We start from the raw sequence: 17,673 nt of genomic DNA on the forward strand, positions 1-17,673 counted from the left end.
TTTAGTTTAGACAAATGCATCGTTATACTATACACACAGAACATAACCATTATCTACTTATTTTAAAATATTATTATTATTATTATTTTAAAATAAGTAGATATTTCTCCAAACCCACAAGATCACCACTGACGACTGCATTGAGTTTAGTCCGTTCTACTTTTGGTCTGAAACACACAATTTTGTGAAAAATTAAGATCAGATAGTAGATAGTAGATTTGTATTCTAATCTGTCATGATGGCTCCTCTCCGAGGTACGATATGTAACACGGATCAAAAAAACAAAACACTCAAGCTCAACCTGTGAAGCAGCAGATCACAACACAACTTTTTTTAAACAAATCCTCTTTGTATCAAAGCACCCAGTCCAAGTCCAAAGGTAGGGCTCACCAGAATATCCACAAACCAAAAACAGAACCATCTGCATGTCAGTCGGAGCAAAACATCAGCCGTTCGTGCCAAAATGCTCCCTCAGCCTCAGCTTAGAGACAGGAGTGAGCAACCAGGCTGGACATCTAGCTGTTCTGTAGGTAAGGGTATTTTCACACCTGATAGTTCTGTGGACGTCGTTCAATTGGGAAACAAAATTAAAACATTTTCAGCTGTTGCTGTTTGCTTTCACACTGCATTGTGTCAAATAATCCAAACCATTTGAAAAACCTGTTCCCCTCCTCGCCTGTGGTGGCGCTGCACCAACAACCACAACAACCACTGTATTTGTAACAAGATCTTTCAAAGTGAAGGACCAAAGTTAATCCTTCAGATTGAGTTAAATTTTTCAGATTAGTTTTGAACACTAACGTAGTTTGATGTGGATTGATCACAAAATCAGTGCTACTGATGAATAAGGATTTATCCAGAGAGCCAATATTGTTGTTGAACTTAGACATTTAAAAAACGTTTACCAAGTAAAATTTTACCCACTTTTGAAAAACTTAGATCAATCAAATTTTGACCCTAATTTGTTGAATTAGTATTTCAACAAATTATTTTTTACAGTGGTGTCCAAGTTTATGCATTATGTTCCACCCACTTTATTCCCACATGGGGCTCCAGTTCCAGTCAAAACAAAGATGTCCTCTAACCAAGCAGACACCAGCACACAGACTCAGTGTTTTAGAGAGAAGAAGCAGAAACATGTAGAATTAGGAGATGACAAAGGGCTCAAGACGGGAAACTTTATAGAAAAAACACAACAGAGGATGTTCATAAGTTTGAAAGAATGAGATGGAAATGCAGACAACTCCCACGTTTTCCTTCTGAGATTAATGAATTTCTGCTCAGAGAGGAAATGCTTTAAGAAAAGGTAAAAATGTCATCAAACAGCCGATGTGTGCGTTTGATTAGTAATTCAGACCAAAGCTGTCTTTGATAAGACAATATTACGAGAGGGCTCAATGAAACAGCTAATGAGCGGCTAAGCTAACTCAGTCTCGGTCCAGAGTATACAGTCATCAGATTTTCTGGGCGTTGAACTCTAATTGGATTGTGGAGACATAAAGAGACCAGGAACATTTACCGTTCAGTCATCAGAAATTCATATCTTAGACAAATTTGCCAGCTTGCGTTACCATTTGATGAAATTAATTATTGATGAGAGAGAAATGTTTGTCATTTCGTTCTTCTGCTCCTATACAGCCAGAGGATAGATGCTGGAAAAATTCCTGGTCCTTTCTGTAATTTCCCAGTTTGTCTCGGTCGCCCTCAACACCTGTCTCCCATTAGAGCGCTATGAGCAACCTTTGACTCGGTGCACAGGAAGCGCCGCGGCGACGTGCCGGACCGTCTAGAACCAGCCTCGGGCCGCCACTGGGGAAGCGGCCTGATGAAGATGTAAAGTAATATCCCAGCAGTACATGAGGTCACTCAGACCCCTTTTACAGTCAACATGAAAAAGGTTCGGGCGGCGGTCACGAGACAGGGCTGGGTCTTTGTGATTCAACAGGGGTTCATCAGTTCAGAGAGCATAACGTGAGTCAGGCTGCTGCTTCAGGCCATTTCTAATCTAATTAAATAATCCTGCATCAATTTATTGGCTTTTAGAGACACGCCTGACCTGTAAAAACCATTTGCAATACTGGAAAAAGGGGTAAAATGTAGCTTGAGTACCTTAAAGGTGTTTATGCCTCCTAAACTTCTTCTCATTCTGTCACATTTACCCCTAAAATTCATTTTATTTCATTGGGACCTCAAGTAATAGACTAGAAGTCTATAACCTGTTGTTCTAGGGCCAAATGTGGCTTTTGGGTTTATTCTAGAAAATTAAGATGTTTTTGTTCCTTTGTAAAAAGTTAGATGTTTCATTTTGTTGCAAAATCTCAAAATACAAATAAAATTTAGTAGAATTTCCTCAGCTTTCAAAATAAAACACTTAATTTAGTTATAAATAGATTTTTCAGCATTATGGAAAATTATGAGCACCTTCATTTAACTGCTTTACAACAACACAGTGTTTTTGGTCAGAGGCCTCTTTTTTATTATTATTATTATTCCTTTATTTAACCAGGTAAACCCCATTGAGATCTAGATCTCATTTTCAAGGGGGACCTGGGCAGAAGTCTGCAGTACACAGCAGAGCCGCGGTAATACAGACTGCTAGAGGAGATTCTTCCTGCCCAAAGCCTTTAGCATCTTCAACTCTTTGAACGGCCTTAAATAATGAGTCATAACATTTAATTTTCCTATGGAATTAATAAAGTAATAATTTTATTAAAATAGGCTGTTGACTTGTGTTTCTTCCACTACTCTTATCTCTTTTCTGTATAATCCACTTTCTCACCTTTCTTACTTTTTGTCTTTGTGTCCATTACGTTTGAAATAAACCCAAAGCAATTTCTAGTAAACATAAAACATATAAACATAAATATAATACTTTACTCAAGTGATTTACTTATGAAAGTAAAAAATAAGTAAATCACTTAAATCATAAGTGTCATCTACAGTAGAGACAATCTATGTATATATAAAACAATTTAACTAAGTTAATAGGTAAAATAATCTTCCAGTGGAACTAGTATTTACTTATCAATATTAAGAAATTACTGACTTGAAAAAAGCCTATATTTGTTGCTGAAAAGATACTTGTAAGTTTTATTTCTAGTGTACAAAGATATTTGAACTAAAAGCAAGACAAAAACACTTTGTAAGATTTTGTTTTTGCAGTGGATATCCCAGCTTTAAGCTGTCCGTCATCAACCAACTAAGACCCGGACGCTCACCCAGACTGACCGGATGAAAAGGGAGAAGCAGCCAGAAGGCATCAAGGAGGAGCTGCAGTGATCCACAGCTCAGGTGGAAGAATCTGTGGATGGGACTCTCCACAAGACTTTTGAATTATTGAAGGAAACCCATAAGCTTTCCCCTCTGCAGGCCTCCACAATAGGACACAGCAAGCCGGTGGAAGGCAGATGGAAGCTTTATGTTTCAGAAATCAGTGATGTTTGTCTATCAGTTGTGTAAAACGACAAAGTTTGGAGTCATTTAATCACTAGATGGATGAAACATCCCACTTGGGAGGTGATTCACCTCACAGTCATATTCAGCCCTAAATGCTCGTCGATGTTGGGGAATTCACAAGCAGCCTAGAGGAAATAAGTGGGGGAGGGGCTGCAGAGGGTTCAGGCATCTTCTGTGAATCACGCTGCGTGGCGTGCAATCGGCACACTGCCCTCCTCTTGACTCCCCCATAAGCTCTGCTACAATAACACACTTTCCTGTCCTAAACACAGTCAGCACCAAGATCCACATGGCTGAAAAATTCAAAAAGAAGAAACGAGTGCGTACCTACAGTAAGAAGATAAAATCTGAGAGGGGGAGTTTACTTCAGCCCCTGGTTGCCCTCAGAACTCCTCTATTGTTGTTAGTATAACTGTGATGACAAAGATAATCTTTGTTATCATCATTATTATTATCATTCCCCGTTTTAATTAATTTTTCCCAGGGGCTCAGAACAGTAATGAGAACCAGACAGCGAATGGTTCTACTGGACCAAAGAACGATCAGCGCCGAGGTCCAAACCCGGTTCAAGTCAGGGTTAACAGTGCCATCTACAGTAGAGACAAAAGCAGTCCATCATGTCTCAGGAGGACGTCAGACCAGCAGACAGTCAGATATGAAGCATTCTGGAGATATTATGGGATATTCAGCAGAAACTAAACACAATCCAACCGGAGTGTAGAACGATCCGTTTCTTTGCAACAAGTAGTTATGGAGCTATACACATTTAATTAAAATGTTTCTAATAATTGTTATATTTTATATAATTTTACTGAATGTTTTGAGTTTCAAGGTCAAACTGATCATTTTGTAAATACACATGTTCTGGACATTTACTAGGACAACTGTTTTGCAAAATTAACTAAAATAAATATTTTACACTTCCTGATATGTTTTTAAAACTGTTGATGAATTTCATACACAGATGCTTCAACTTATTCTGGAATGACATACTTGCTATAAACATTCATGTTATTTTAATTAATGTTGGTGTGTTTTAATTTTGTTTTATCAAACAGATAATTGTAAATTAGATCTTGGATCAACCTGTATAAATAAAGGTCAAAATTAAAATACAAATCTGTTAAATCTAGAGAAGTTGTGGAAAAAATACTTAAAATACTTAAAAATATTTAGTTTTTTTATGTAGCGATTTATTCAAGAAAAAAAATAGGAATTTGGTTTTGATTCCTATTCTGACCTGATGAAATTTTTCAGCTTATGTTGAATAAAGATACACAGGTAAAATATAAACCTTGATTTTAAAATGCTATTTTTAATCACCAATCTAAACTTATTTATTATTATTATTATTATTATTATTATTATTTATTATCCTCCAATACAAAGAAATTCTCAGTAAATTAAAAAAAATCCAGAAACCTATCTCATTGTGACTGGTTAAAATATTTATTGCTCCCCAGTTTAATCTTGTTAAATTCTATAAACCTCTTCATTACTGACTAACTTTGCACATCAGTGCCAGAGACCCATTAATACAGAGATTTAATTATTTGTGCTGACTAAGACAAAACCTCGCTGTTTATCCCCAGTCTTCTCACCCCTGGCAATGGGCTTGTAAATATTATCCTGTTTTCTTTAATCCAGCGCACAACGCCACGCTCGCCCACTTACCGGAAGCTCCGACATTTACTTCGGGATTTGCCGGGGCTTGGGCTAGAGTGGCTGTGAGAGGGAAAGTGCTAATCTACACAGCAGAATCAGGATTAGTGTGGTGAGCCAGGTGACCCTGGCCTGATACCTTACAGGCCACAGGAGAGGACGGCCCGCGGCAGGGGCCGGGGGGACGCAGGCGAGCGGAGGGGACGGGGGTCCCCCAACGCTGAGGCCGTCTTGTTTCCCTCCTTTCATCTCGCTCATTCTCCTGCCGTCTCCTTTCCACACACTTTCTCATTCTGTCTCAAGGAGCCTTGATGAGAATTCCACTAATCATCTGAGGATTAACAGCGACTCAGACAACACTACATCTAATTCCTCCTTCATCGCCGCCGCGGTAACAAGAGGGCTCACACAACAGCACTCTCACACATACGAGACATGTGTGGAGCTATTTCTATATGTCAAATATGTTCTGCATGATTTCAGTACGAGATTGCATCTGCAACAAAATAAATCATGTTGGCCCTGTGCAAGTCTTACATGGAATTTGTTTTATTTATTTATTTTTTTTCATTGCTTTCTTTCTCCTTTTCTAAAAAAGAACAATCCACTCAATGCAAACTTTGTTTTGATGAAAAAAAAAATGGCTGTTAATATTTGTCAAAGTGACTAGTCAACTAAACTGTTGACTAGTCATTAAGGAATACTTTGATTTTTTAGCTCAATCAAGCTCTGACCTGCAGGTCAGAAAATCAAGAGCCCAATCTTTTTCTGATCAGTGAAAACAACTATCAGGTTGCTCTGACAACAACACTCTTTAGTGTGGAAGGAGCTGGTGAGCAAAGATGACTCAAAGTTAGTTATGTTTAGTAGAAGTTTAAACGAAGTTAGAGGAAACAGAAAAAGACATTTAAGTCTAACTTCTTTCTCTGACATATCAAGACTTTTGTAGTTCACTGAGGAAGCAAGAGAGGACAAGTCTCAGCAGATAACAGGAAGGCTGAACAAAGCAGTGCAAAGTTATGTTTGTTATCCTTTTGGACTTTTAACTTTGTCAGGAAACATGCTGGCTTTGGAGATCTCAGTATTAAGGCCTGAACATGAACCCATGAGTCCATGGAGCTGTGAGCCATGACTGCATCAACAGGAATGGTCTGGAACCACCATGTTCATCCTGAGGAGAGGCGCCCAAGTCTTTGGGAACTAATGTCCTGCTACTTCCTGGGTACATTTACACAAAGCAGGCAAATGTGACCCAAATCTGATATTTTTGCCCAAATCAGGCTCATATTTGACATTTTTATGGCAGTCAGAAGGGCCCAATTCCAAACTTTTCACCACTCAATAAGTCAGACTTGTGCCACAACATGTGGTACTAAATCTGATTCGTATCTGATAGTTTTCAAAGCATCTGAAAGGTCATGTTGCATTTTATTTGGTTTTTATGTCATTGATGTGAGAGATGCGTCACAAATCTGCACCAGAAGAAGCAAAACACAGTAAATCCTGACATAAACAACTGAAGCCTTTAACTTTCTCTTTCCTTAACCTCCTTCATCTTGTTATTGTCTTGTGACAATATTGTTGGCTCTTATTGCTCAACATCTTTAAAATAAACCATAGACAGCAGCATCCTTTACTACCTTTGTAAACGGAGCGCTGCTATGTGACGTCTACGTTGTTCTGCAGAAGCAGATCGCTTTGGGGTCTGAAAGTAAATAGTAGTATGAATGTCCACGTAAAAATACAAAAATAAAAAATATTGGAATTGAGTATCATGACCCCAAAGCCTTTGCTTTGAGGTCATTGAGCCTCAGCTGCATCAGCTGCTAACACAACATTAGTCTTATTCAGGTGAGTTGGAGAAGAAATGCATCTAAAGTTGCAAGAAGGTAATTTTACTAGTTTACAACTTAATTTTTGCCACAATTTTCAGATTTTCATTTGCATCAATTTTGTTTTTAAGTTTCATTATGGTGCACTGCATCGTGTTTGTCTCTGACATAAAGCTAAAGTGAAATACATTAAGCTTTGAGGTTCTAGCATGATAAAATGTGTAAAATAATAAATTCACATTGCTACGCTTGTATGTGTTATTTTAATCTTCCAGAAAGATAAAACAAGTTATAAAAACAAAGATAACTTACTGCTGGCTTACAATAAAATTCATTGGCATTAAAATCTCATTCATTTTGATAACAACTTATTTTCTTTCAGGTCATGATCGGCCACCCATACAGACGAAATAAAAAAAGATAAAGAATTTATTTAGATCAAGGGTGTGTAATTTCACACCAGCTGCAGCAAATTAATTGAAATAGTTCTGAAATGATTATTTTTCTCCATCTATTGAATCTCATTGACACAAAATGTCCACAAAAAGAATTGATGACAATATATTAGAGGCATCAGAGCTAAGTGGCTTGCAGTTTCAGTCTGGTTAAGTACATTCTGGCAGCAGTCTTGCACTGTCTCAGAGACAGGTTGGCTTCCCAGCCTCCCACAGTTTTGCTGTAATGAAGGAGCTGTCTTACCCAAACAAACAGGCACTCTAGAGAGGTACCTCAACTGCCTCCTTAATCCAGGAAGTCTCTCTTATCTCCACACAAATGGCCCTGCAGCACATTACAGTGCCATCCATCAGGTAAACCGCAGGGCGACGTGCGGGTACGCTTGCATCATACTGGAAAAGTGAAAACGCTGTGATGGAGGAGTACATCAGGGCTCCAACACATGATTTGTTGACATGTCGTCATATTATTCTTTTTGTTGGTTGATGCAGATTTAAGGTTGGTTGGTTAAGATTTTTTTTCTTTTGATTATGTAATCTATTTTTAAGATGATTAATGTATTTATAACTTTTCATAACTATAAATATAGTAACAGCTTGTTACTGCCTAAAGTAATATTTTTCTGCATGTTTTGCTTCAGTGTTAGATTTTTTGAAAAATAGCTACAGATCTGCTAAACTGCATTATTCTAACCAGTTCATTTTTCTGAGTTTTCTCCTTTTTGCTTTCAGTCCAGGTTTGGCTTCACTGCACTGATTTGTCAGACATGAAAATAAAAACGGTGAGGAATTTACAAAAAATATTAAATAAAATAAAAATTGTTTAACAATATATATATATTGTTTTACTCAGATAAATTTTAATGTGAAAGGTTTTTGACCAGATGAAACAAAACTCTGTCTCTGTAGAGCTGCAGATGCAGACAAGCAGAACATGATCTAGTTGTATCTGTTGCTGGGTTGCATAATGAATTAAATTATCTCCTCCCATAAATATTTCATAAATATTTCCTACAGTCTGTTTGCTTTAGTTGTTTTTAATATGTGAAACGTCTGAATTAATTTACATAAAAACAATATGAGTTTTATGATCTGATGTTTACAAAATAAAGAACATGAATTATGATTTTCATTATAACTTCAAAAATAAAGTATTGATTCTTCGTCCTTCATTCAAATCTGAGATTCACAGCTGAGATTTTGACAGATTTCAGAAAAACGATGAATTGTGAATTAATGTTTTGACTTTTCCATCCACTGATAAAAAGAAACCAAAACAATAATCAATGTTTAGTTCTGGTTATAATTCATTGTTTATAGGTAAAAAGTAAATTGATCACAAATTAAACCAATTAAAATCTAATAAGTTAATAGGAAAGTTTAATACATAGATTGTTTAAAGGAGTTAGAATTATAAGAAATTTTACAAAATATTTCAGATTTTAATATTTTCTTTAATGCTTATTTTGTGAAGAAAAATGTTCATCAAGAGTTTTTTTCATTGCATTGGTTGAATTCCTGATGACTAGGACTTAACTAGATGAATGTAAAACTAGATGAATATGGACTCATGGGTTCATGTTCAGGCCTTAATACTGAGATCTCCAAATCCAGCATGTTTCCTGACAAAGTTAAAAGTCCAAAAGGATGTAATTACAAACTAATTTTCTCTTGCTAATTTTTCCTGTTTGTAATCAACCTTTTTGTCTATTTTCTTATTTTCAGGTCTGTGTTTAATGGGAAAGCTGTTGTCTTCTTGCTCTCCTGTAAGTGAATTGTCTCCCACTCTGTGTTAATATGCGTATGTGCTAAATTGCCAAGCAGTTTCCCATTACTATCAGTTACCCTGAGGCAGCTTTTGAGCCAGTTGCTAAGAGCTTTCATCCAACAGTGTTGATCGTTAATACTGATCTGTACATTTTCCCAACTAAAGCTCTTATAAAGAGCTAAGACCATAAGACTGTGTTTGCGAGTCTAGTGACTATGCCAACAAGGCAACAAGGAGCTGGAAAGAATTGGAGACGGAGCACGCAGCCGCTTCAGAAAGCTAAAAACAGCTGTGTTTTTACAACCACTGAAACACAACGCTCCAAAGGATTTTTTTCCCATTGGCTACCCATACTGCACCTGCCATTTCCATCACAGCCATGTGGTCACAAAGGGAGCAGTATATCTGTCAACAGGATCAAGTCCTCAATAGACCCTGCAAGCCACTCAATCCTCCAAGACACCCCCTCCTGTGGCCCCAACAAAGCCTCCAAACCCCTCAACCTGGCCATTTCAGCCCAACTCATTTTACTTCCTGTCCTCTGTCTGAGCGTACCTGAGGAGCACAGCGTTACCAAAGCAGAGGTTTTCAACTTTAAATACTTGCTGAATTGTCAGTACTACCAGTTTCACTTCAGGTATAATTTATTATGTGCAGAAAATCATCTCCACTTTTTTATGTGCTGTAAATTAATATTTAATCAACATAAAAATCTCCTCCTAAAACAAACTTCCACATCTCTGGTGACATCATGAGGCATTACACAACTGATCAGAGATTTTCTGACAATATGCAGTTGTTTTTCTATTGTTTTATTAATTAAAATGCTTGTTTAATCTTGTTTTCAGATAATGTGTTTTGGTCAGTTAAACTACTACAAATACAGGCTACATAAACTCCCACTGAGTTGGAATAGTAGTGATATGAATTAAATGACTCAAACAGGATTATGAATAAAATCACACCAAATAAAGCAGTGAAGCTCATCTTTGGTATTGTAACAGTTTGCTTCAGTGAAACCATCCAAGCCTACATCGATAATGTTTTTAGCAGTCTAACTCTGGATCAAACTAATAAGGTTGAACCCTTTGCTCTTCCATTTTAATTCCAGTTGGAATCCACACATTTAAATGAATCCATTTCATCCACCAGTCTTTTTAAGTCACACCATCCTTCAGCTCCATTTTAAGAAGACAGAGTTAGGAAATAAACGCTACAGCATCTTCCTCCAACACATTCAACACTGTTTAATCACCAGACAAGCAAAGCTGCCAAACATTCTGCCTCACAAGCGCCACTGCTAATGAGACAGAAGAGACACACCACTGTGACAAAACTGACATGACTGCAACTGAAATATCTAAAAACAATTACCCAATAATAACATTACTTAGCTCACATTGCATACAGAAATCCTGCAAAGCTAACAATATTTGATTAATAGTTATCTGACCACTAGGGGGCTTTCAGTGAGAGATGAAAATTATTTCCTAAGCAATCAGTCGACCCGTTCGCAAAACAATAGCAATAACAACCTACCCACACTGTTGGTACCACAAGAGAGAAACCATTTAAAAAGTAATCTAAAGATGTCACAGGACTTAATGTTGCAGTTTTTCCCAGTGCTTCCACTTTTATACATGTTTTTTTTAATACATCAGTCTACACAGCAAAATAAGAAACGGTCTTCCAGCAGCTCAAAAACAGATTCAGGATTTTACAACATCTTAAACATAAGAGAAGTTGAATGTAGGTTTGGATCAAATTCTGTCTTTAGGTCAGACTTAAAGACAGAATTTAAAAGTGTCAGGTGACCAAAGATGGAGAAATGAAATATGAGCAAGCTTGTAAAGAAAGTTGTCATCGTGGCTCAGCTCTGAGCTTGTGAGCATTAAATAGCACGAGTCTTGAGTGATTTTCCTGTGTCCAACTCGAGTGTCAGCATGGGGTATTCGCCCTCTGAGACAGAGACGCAAGAGAAGATGAAGGAAACTGAGAGACCGGGTCGACCTGCTGGGGATTAAGGACGGGTCACAGTGGATCAGCTATGTCTTCCTCTCCCACAGAGGAGAGAAAACAAATATTAATCACCTCTAGAACTTCACACAAAGGGCCCCAAGACAAGGGCAGGAGAGCCAGTTGAGAAGACGACACGGGCCTCGACAACTAATGAAAAGACCTCTTATGGGCTTTTCTGTGGTGGGCCCATGATCTCAGGACACCTCACTGTGGAAATGTGTTTTCAGTGTTTGAAGGAAAATCTAGTTGCACTTCATTAATATGCTGTTGAACATTCATTCTTTGTGGATTTAATGTCCATCACTGTGCACAAAGTATTTATAATCCTCTGAACTTTTTTTGCATTTTGTAACTTCAGTGCGTCGAGTAGCGTGCCATGGGATGTTTAATTATTTATTCGTTTAATCTCCATGAATATATGTAGCATAAGGGTTTTTTCACACCTGAGAGTCCGGTAGATGCGATTTGATTAGGGATCAAAATTGCAACATTTGCTACATTTTCAGCTAGTGTGGTTCTCTTTCACACTGCACTGCGTCAAACCAACAAAACCCTTTGAGCAAACAGTTCCCCTCCTCGCCTGTGGTGGCGCTGCACCATAAACTACTGAAGGAAATTACACAAGAAGAAGAAGACACTGAGCACAACTTCCTTTTACACAAAATGAAACTAAAAATGTAGTGGTGTCAGATTTTACCAGTTGTAGTCTTTTTCTTTTGCCTTTGGTAAAAGAATACAAGACAGTTTTTCTGCTAGAGTTTGTTGGTTTTGATTGTATTTTCCCAGAATGCCCTGCGCTGTAGTTGGCTTCCTCCAACATCTAGGTGTATAAGTACACCATTAACTAATCAAATAAAAATGTACACCACACTTTTCAGATTTTTGTAACAAAAATGTAAACCATGTTCATTTTCACCACAATTCTGCATCACTTTGTGTCAGCCTGTCACATACAGTAAAATCCCAGGAAAATAGATTGAGTTTTACAGTAGTAATGTGACAAAAGGAGGTAATAATCTGTACTTATTCTGTGCTGGATATCAGGACAATATTGATCCCAACAGAAAAAAGCTCTGAAGGTGACAGGAAAGACTCTGTCTCATCTTCCTCTCGCTGCAACACAAACTCGTCCGTCCTCCGTCCATGAGGCAACTCACGAGTGACAACAACGGACCCCACCTGGCAAACTGGTGGCGGTGCCATCTGGTTGCGACCAAGACTCGCCATCCGGCCCACAGTCGGTACCCGATGTGCCAGTGTGTTGTTGTTTAATGAGCGCATATGAGCAAACATTTGACTGCCAGGTGGCGTTGCAGCCACGCCACGCAGACCAGGCGGGGTTCAGCCACTGCCGTTCAAACCCGGGGCCATCAAAAGGGGGCCTTGGATTTCTAAAGTAACTAAGCCATAATCCACCCCCTTATTGGTCCCATTCATATTGAAATACATGATCAGAGGAACTGCAGAGGCCCTAATCTTGCCAATGAGCGGTCCGGCACAGCTGCAGGGATAAAGTCAGAGTATGAGACTGCCAGTATATTAGAAAAACTCAGGCCTCACTGATTGGATTAGGGGAGATGAGGGAGGGGAAGGGGTAGAAAGGGTCTCAGGGGTGAGGAAATGTCATCTTCTAGCGTTAGCTGCAGCGTGGTGGTCTCTGAGAATCAGACGCCGGGACAGACGCACTTTTGAGGGTTGTGCAATCTACAAAAGAGAAATCGGAGGGGGCGCGAGGGAGAATAGCAACAAGAGAAAGAAAAGGAAAGGCTGAGTGTGCAGCGATGGGCCTCGATAGCACCTCCCAGCCACCTAATGTGATACCACGTCTGGTATTAGCAGGGCAGTTTTTAGGAGGAAACAAACTAGAGAAAAAGAGAGAGAAAACTAAACCGGGCATTAGCTGTCGACTTAAAGGTTTGTTCTGGTTCCTCTGGTAGGAAGAGCCGCCCCGTTTAAATGCGATTGAGCGTGGCTTAGCTGGGGATCATTGGTTATCCTCTCAACTGTTTTGTTTTGAGGTTTCTTTTCTGTATTTACTGCGAAAAGTAGGAGAAGCCATTTTGTCTAACAAAGCAGGAGCCAAATATTTCCTTAGTTGTGCATCTGGCTCTAAAATGTAATTTATTCATTTAAACTGGCAAACACAAACTTCTCTGCTTATTACTGTTGCACACACGATACTGTTTTATCCTTAACACAGATTAGAAAAGAACAAACTGTCAAATCCCTTCTGTAATTTTAGAGAGCTGGTGCATCAGTCGAGGACGCCGCTCACCAAACGTTACAGGCTGTTACTGCTGAGCTCAAGTAAATCTAATAATAATTACCTTTTTCCCTGTTTTGACATATTTCTTACATCATTGACATCCACACACATATGTCTTAGAATGCATTTAAAAATGATGGTTTTTATGTAAAATTTGTGTATATTTCAGCACATTTTATTTTGGAAGATAAATCAAAAATTTCTTAAAATTTATGCAATAAAAAAAAATCTATTATAAGGTAAATTTAAGCATAGTGTTATGTAGAAAGGCTAGTGTGTATATTTTTATTTAAAATGTTTGATTTTAATGTTATTTTAGTTGAAGTTTGACTAGAAAAATTTAAATGTTGCAAAACAAAATAAAATACAATTCAAAGTTCTAGTTGCCCCCAAAAAATTTTAGTAACTGAAAGAAATATATATTTTATTCATATTTATTTTTCAGTTACTAAAAAAAAAGAGAAAAAAAATATACATTTATTTTTCAACTGAAAACAAAAAGTAGTAAAAAGAAGACTGTCACTATATGAAAGATTATAATTACGGCTGCAACTAGCAACCGTTTTAGTTTTTTATTTTTCTATCAATTATTCTGAGGATTAATTGATTAATCTCCAAAATGAAATTGGCATACTCCAGAAATTTTTCATTTAAAGTGTGTAAGGCTAAACTGTTGATTGTTTTTGAATTAATAAATTAATTGATAATAAGCGGTGCTTCTTTTTACAGAATTTGAACGAGGTGAACGTCTTTTGAGGAGCTTTGGATCTTTTTATTTTAAATGTAAAATGTATGTTCTTTACACAGTTTTGGTTTAATTTCTATTCTCAGTTTGTTGTTTTAGCAATTTGCCTTTTTACATTCTTTATACTCAAGTTAATTAATCAATTACTAAATTAGTTGACTATTTCAACAATTGATTTACCAAGATTAATCTGATTATTCATTTCTCTTTCTAATTTTGTTATTATCATGCCATTAATGTGAGAGATAGTTGAATGCTTCAGACATGCACAAAACCACAGGTGGGGCATTTTTAATTAGACAATTCTAGTTTGTAGTCAACAAAGTTTTGCTGCTTCTCTTTTTAAATAAAACTGTCTCAATCTGATGATTCAGCAAAAAGGGAAAAATTATAATTTAAATAAAAGACTGCTTTAAATCTAACCTCTACAATAAACAAAGCGCTTTAGTTATTTGCATCATAGCAATAAAGTTATGTGAAACATTTTACTTTTTGCAGTAGTAGTATAGTTCCATTGTTTTATTTTTTTGTTTTTTTTTAGCTGAATATTGGATAGAAAACATGAAGACATTATTGGCGTATCGTCCACACACTACTGTAACATGTTATAATTATGGAAGCTCTAATGTGCCAATATAACAAAGAGCATTTAACACAGTGAGTTATAGATAGAACAATATTTAAAACAACTTAATCTAAAATGCAATACAAATGATGAATTAATTAAAATTAATATTCATTTAGATAATAAGTAAGGCAATGAAATAATTAAAATAATTAAAAAGTGAAATATATGTGGAAACCAAATCATTAGTAAAGACTACTTATTAATTACAGATACAATCAATCCTATATTAATTTATTTTAAATTTTGAATGACAAAGCATTATACAAATAATTGCTTTATGTTTTGTGAAGCTCTTACATTTTCACAATTATAAGAATTTCATCATTTCGTGTAATCCTGATTATCTAATTGGATCACATAAACAACTTATTGTTATCAGCTGCAGCTTTAGTTCATAGCTTGCAGATGGGACCTCTACAGGGGTTCTGTGTATTTTTCTGTTTTTCATAATGCATGAAATTCCTGATCTGTTCTTTGTAACCAGCTGACAGAGCACCCAGTAGTTCTGGTCTGACGGGTTTTCTGGGTTGAATTCATTAGAGCCACATATGTTCGGCCTTTTAACATTTCAGAGATTTTGCTGTTTATTCCTTCCGTCTGTTGTTCATGCTAATAGACAGGCTGAGTATGCCAAACTTCATTCTGCAGCTACAGTGATCGCGGTGCGTTTGCTGACAGCTGGGTTTTTATCAGGAAGCACCTGCTGTCCCTCCTCATCTATCTGTGAGGTGGTTTCCATTTCTCTATCAGAAAGCTCCTCGCTAACGGGTCTCCTTACCGGTGAGCGGTCCCAGAGCCATCCATCTCTTTGGAACTGGAAACATCCAGGTTCACCGTTGAGTCCTCAGACATCAGCTGAGTCGCCCTTGTCTGGCTGTCGATGTCGCAGTTGTATATTCTTACAGGCTGAAATAACAGAAAGAGCACTAGTGAGTGAAAGAGTGAGTGTTGAATTTGCCCACCATGTTAACTCTGGACTAACACTTTAAAAATACACGTTGCACACAGTAGTGTAATAGCACAAGGATCAAGTCTCCAAGCAGGCATGAATGACACCATAATGGACGTTGAAGTGGATGCATTAAGTGAGCTAAATTTGTCATCTAAATAAACCAAAAACCATTTCAGGCTTAATTTAAAGTCACTTCAAGCAACATCAAACTTTCAGCAAAATCAACAAAATAAATCCTGACTGATTGCCCTCTTCGTGGTTGACTTAAAAAAATAATTGTTATCTTTGCCCCACACAGGTGTTGTGATTCACCTTTTGTCTGACAGTTTGTTTTCTCTATGGTTTTTTGTTTTATCTACAGTCTAAAATTTACTTGAATATTTCAAACAAGCAAACATTCGTCAAGATTATTTAAACCCAATGAACTGGTCATTTTTATCAGAGCATTTTTCATACTATGAAAACAACAAAGATACAGCAAACAAGAAAAAAAGGTAGAGAGATGTGTAGGTAAGAGGAAACAATGAGTTGAAGAGTTTTTTGCAATTGTCTTTATTGTTTCGAAAGTTCAGTTGTGTCCTCTCAGGGCTTTAATGAAAAAAATAAAAATAAAAAAAATTAAAATGGAGGAGGGGGGAAGGGGAAAGGTCCTATCAGCTGGCCATCGGTTCGGTTAGGTCCTGTTCTGCTCATTGGAAGGTAAGGGGGAAAACCTGACCTGTGAAAGGCCTGAACAATAATCAGCAATACAATCATTAATTTAAATCACTTTATCGATAAACACAAATAAATTACACACATTACATAACTAAGCAAGCAGTTCAGAAACCACGAGGCTTCCAAAGCAGTATTCCTTAGGAAAACTCACTAATATTACCGCGCAGTTATATCCAAAAATGCTACTTCCGGTTAGCATGCCCGCCAAAAGATATGTCAAGAGTACTAAAATAAAATACATAATCAATTAGAAATCATAGCCGAATAAGCCAATACATTAATTTGCACAATACGCACGTACAAATGAATTATAAAGGTTTAAATTAAAATTAAATTTGAAAAACGTTTTTTCAATGGAGTTCCGCGGTGGCAGCGCCACAACAAATGATTTTAAACTAGACAAATCGAATACTGCTATAAACAGGAGAAAAAAATACAAATCTTACTGCTCAGTCAAGCGTATAGCCACGTATTGTGTGATAATGGATTCTGAAGAGCGACAGATTAGAATGCCAAGTTTTCATCTGGTAGCAAAACAGACGCGAAAAAACGCCAACGCTCCCTTATCAGCTGACTTCCGCCAAGAGGTGACGACCAATCCGGGAAGGGTTTATTGATCATGTGACATTTCTTAGTTTTTCTTTTTTTTTTCTTCTGTACTTTAGTGACGCGTAACAGCCCTTGTATTTCAACGATGCACAAAGATAACCAGTTGGGTAAGTTACTTTAAAAAGGTAATTAGTTATAGTTACTAGTTACTTTTCAGAAAAGTAAACAAGTTAGTTAGGTAGTTATAATATTGCACCATTTACCAGGAAAGTAACTATTGTGTTACTTAAAAAAAGACATGCATAAAAGCATTCAGGTTCACTATGTAATGAAACTTCACAATATGTTTAAATGTTCAATGGACACAAGCAGAAAACTAATTTACACTGCTGAAGCATTACTTTCTACATTCATACACTGATCACCTCCACAACCTACACTGGTAAAAATCATGGAATGTTGGATTGAAGCCGACTTTCCTTGGATCCAGTCCAACTAATTGTGTTGATTTATGAAACCAACACAATTGGTTGTTATATGAAACTTCAGCATAGCAGACCTAAAAATGACATACAAATCATATATAATACAAAGAGGACTGACTTGTTTGCAAGAGAATTAGAA

The 17,673-nt window shown here is 37.0% G+C and overlaps 1 long non-coding RNA gene across 1 annotated transcript in view; it reads right to left on the reverse strand.

The window, feature by feature from the left end:
• The window catches only part of LOC103137350 (uncharacterized), a 30,438-nt gene extending 13,344 nt beyond the window's left edge, over positions 1 to 17,094 (reverse strand). The window contains exons 1-2 of the long non-coding RNA XR_476118.2: positions 16,947 to 17,094; positions 15,610 to 15,737 (exon numbers count right to left, since the gene is read on the reverse strand). This is a non-coding gene — a long non-coding RNA (uncharacterized LOC103137350). The remainder of the gene's footprint in view (positions 1 to 15,609; positions 15,738 to 16,946) is intronic.
• Positions 17,095 to 17,673: the final 579 nt, after the last annotated feature.

This window comes from Poecilia formosa, unplaced genomic scaffold (assembly GCF_000485575.1).
Source record: "Poecilia formosa unplaced genomic scaffold, Poecilia_formosa-5.1.2 Scaffold39, whole genome shotgun sequence".
NCBI classification, from domain to species: domain Eukaryota; kingdom Metazoa; phylum Chordata; class Actinopteri; order Cyprinodontiformes; family Poeciliidae; genus Poecilia; species Poecilia formosa.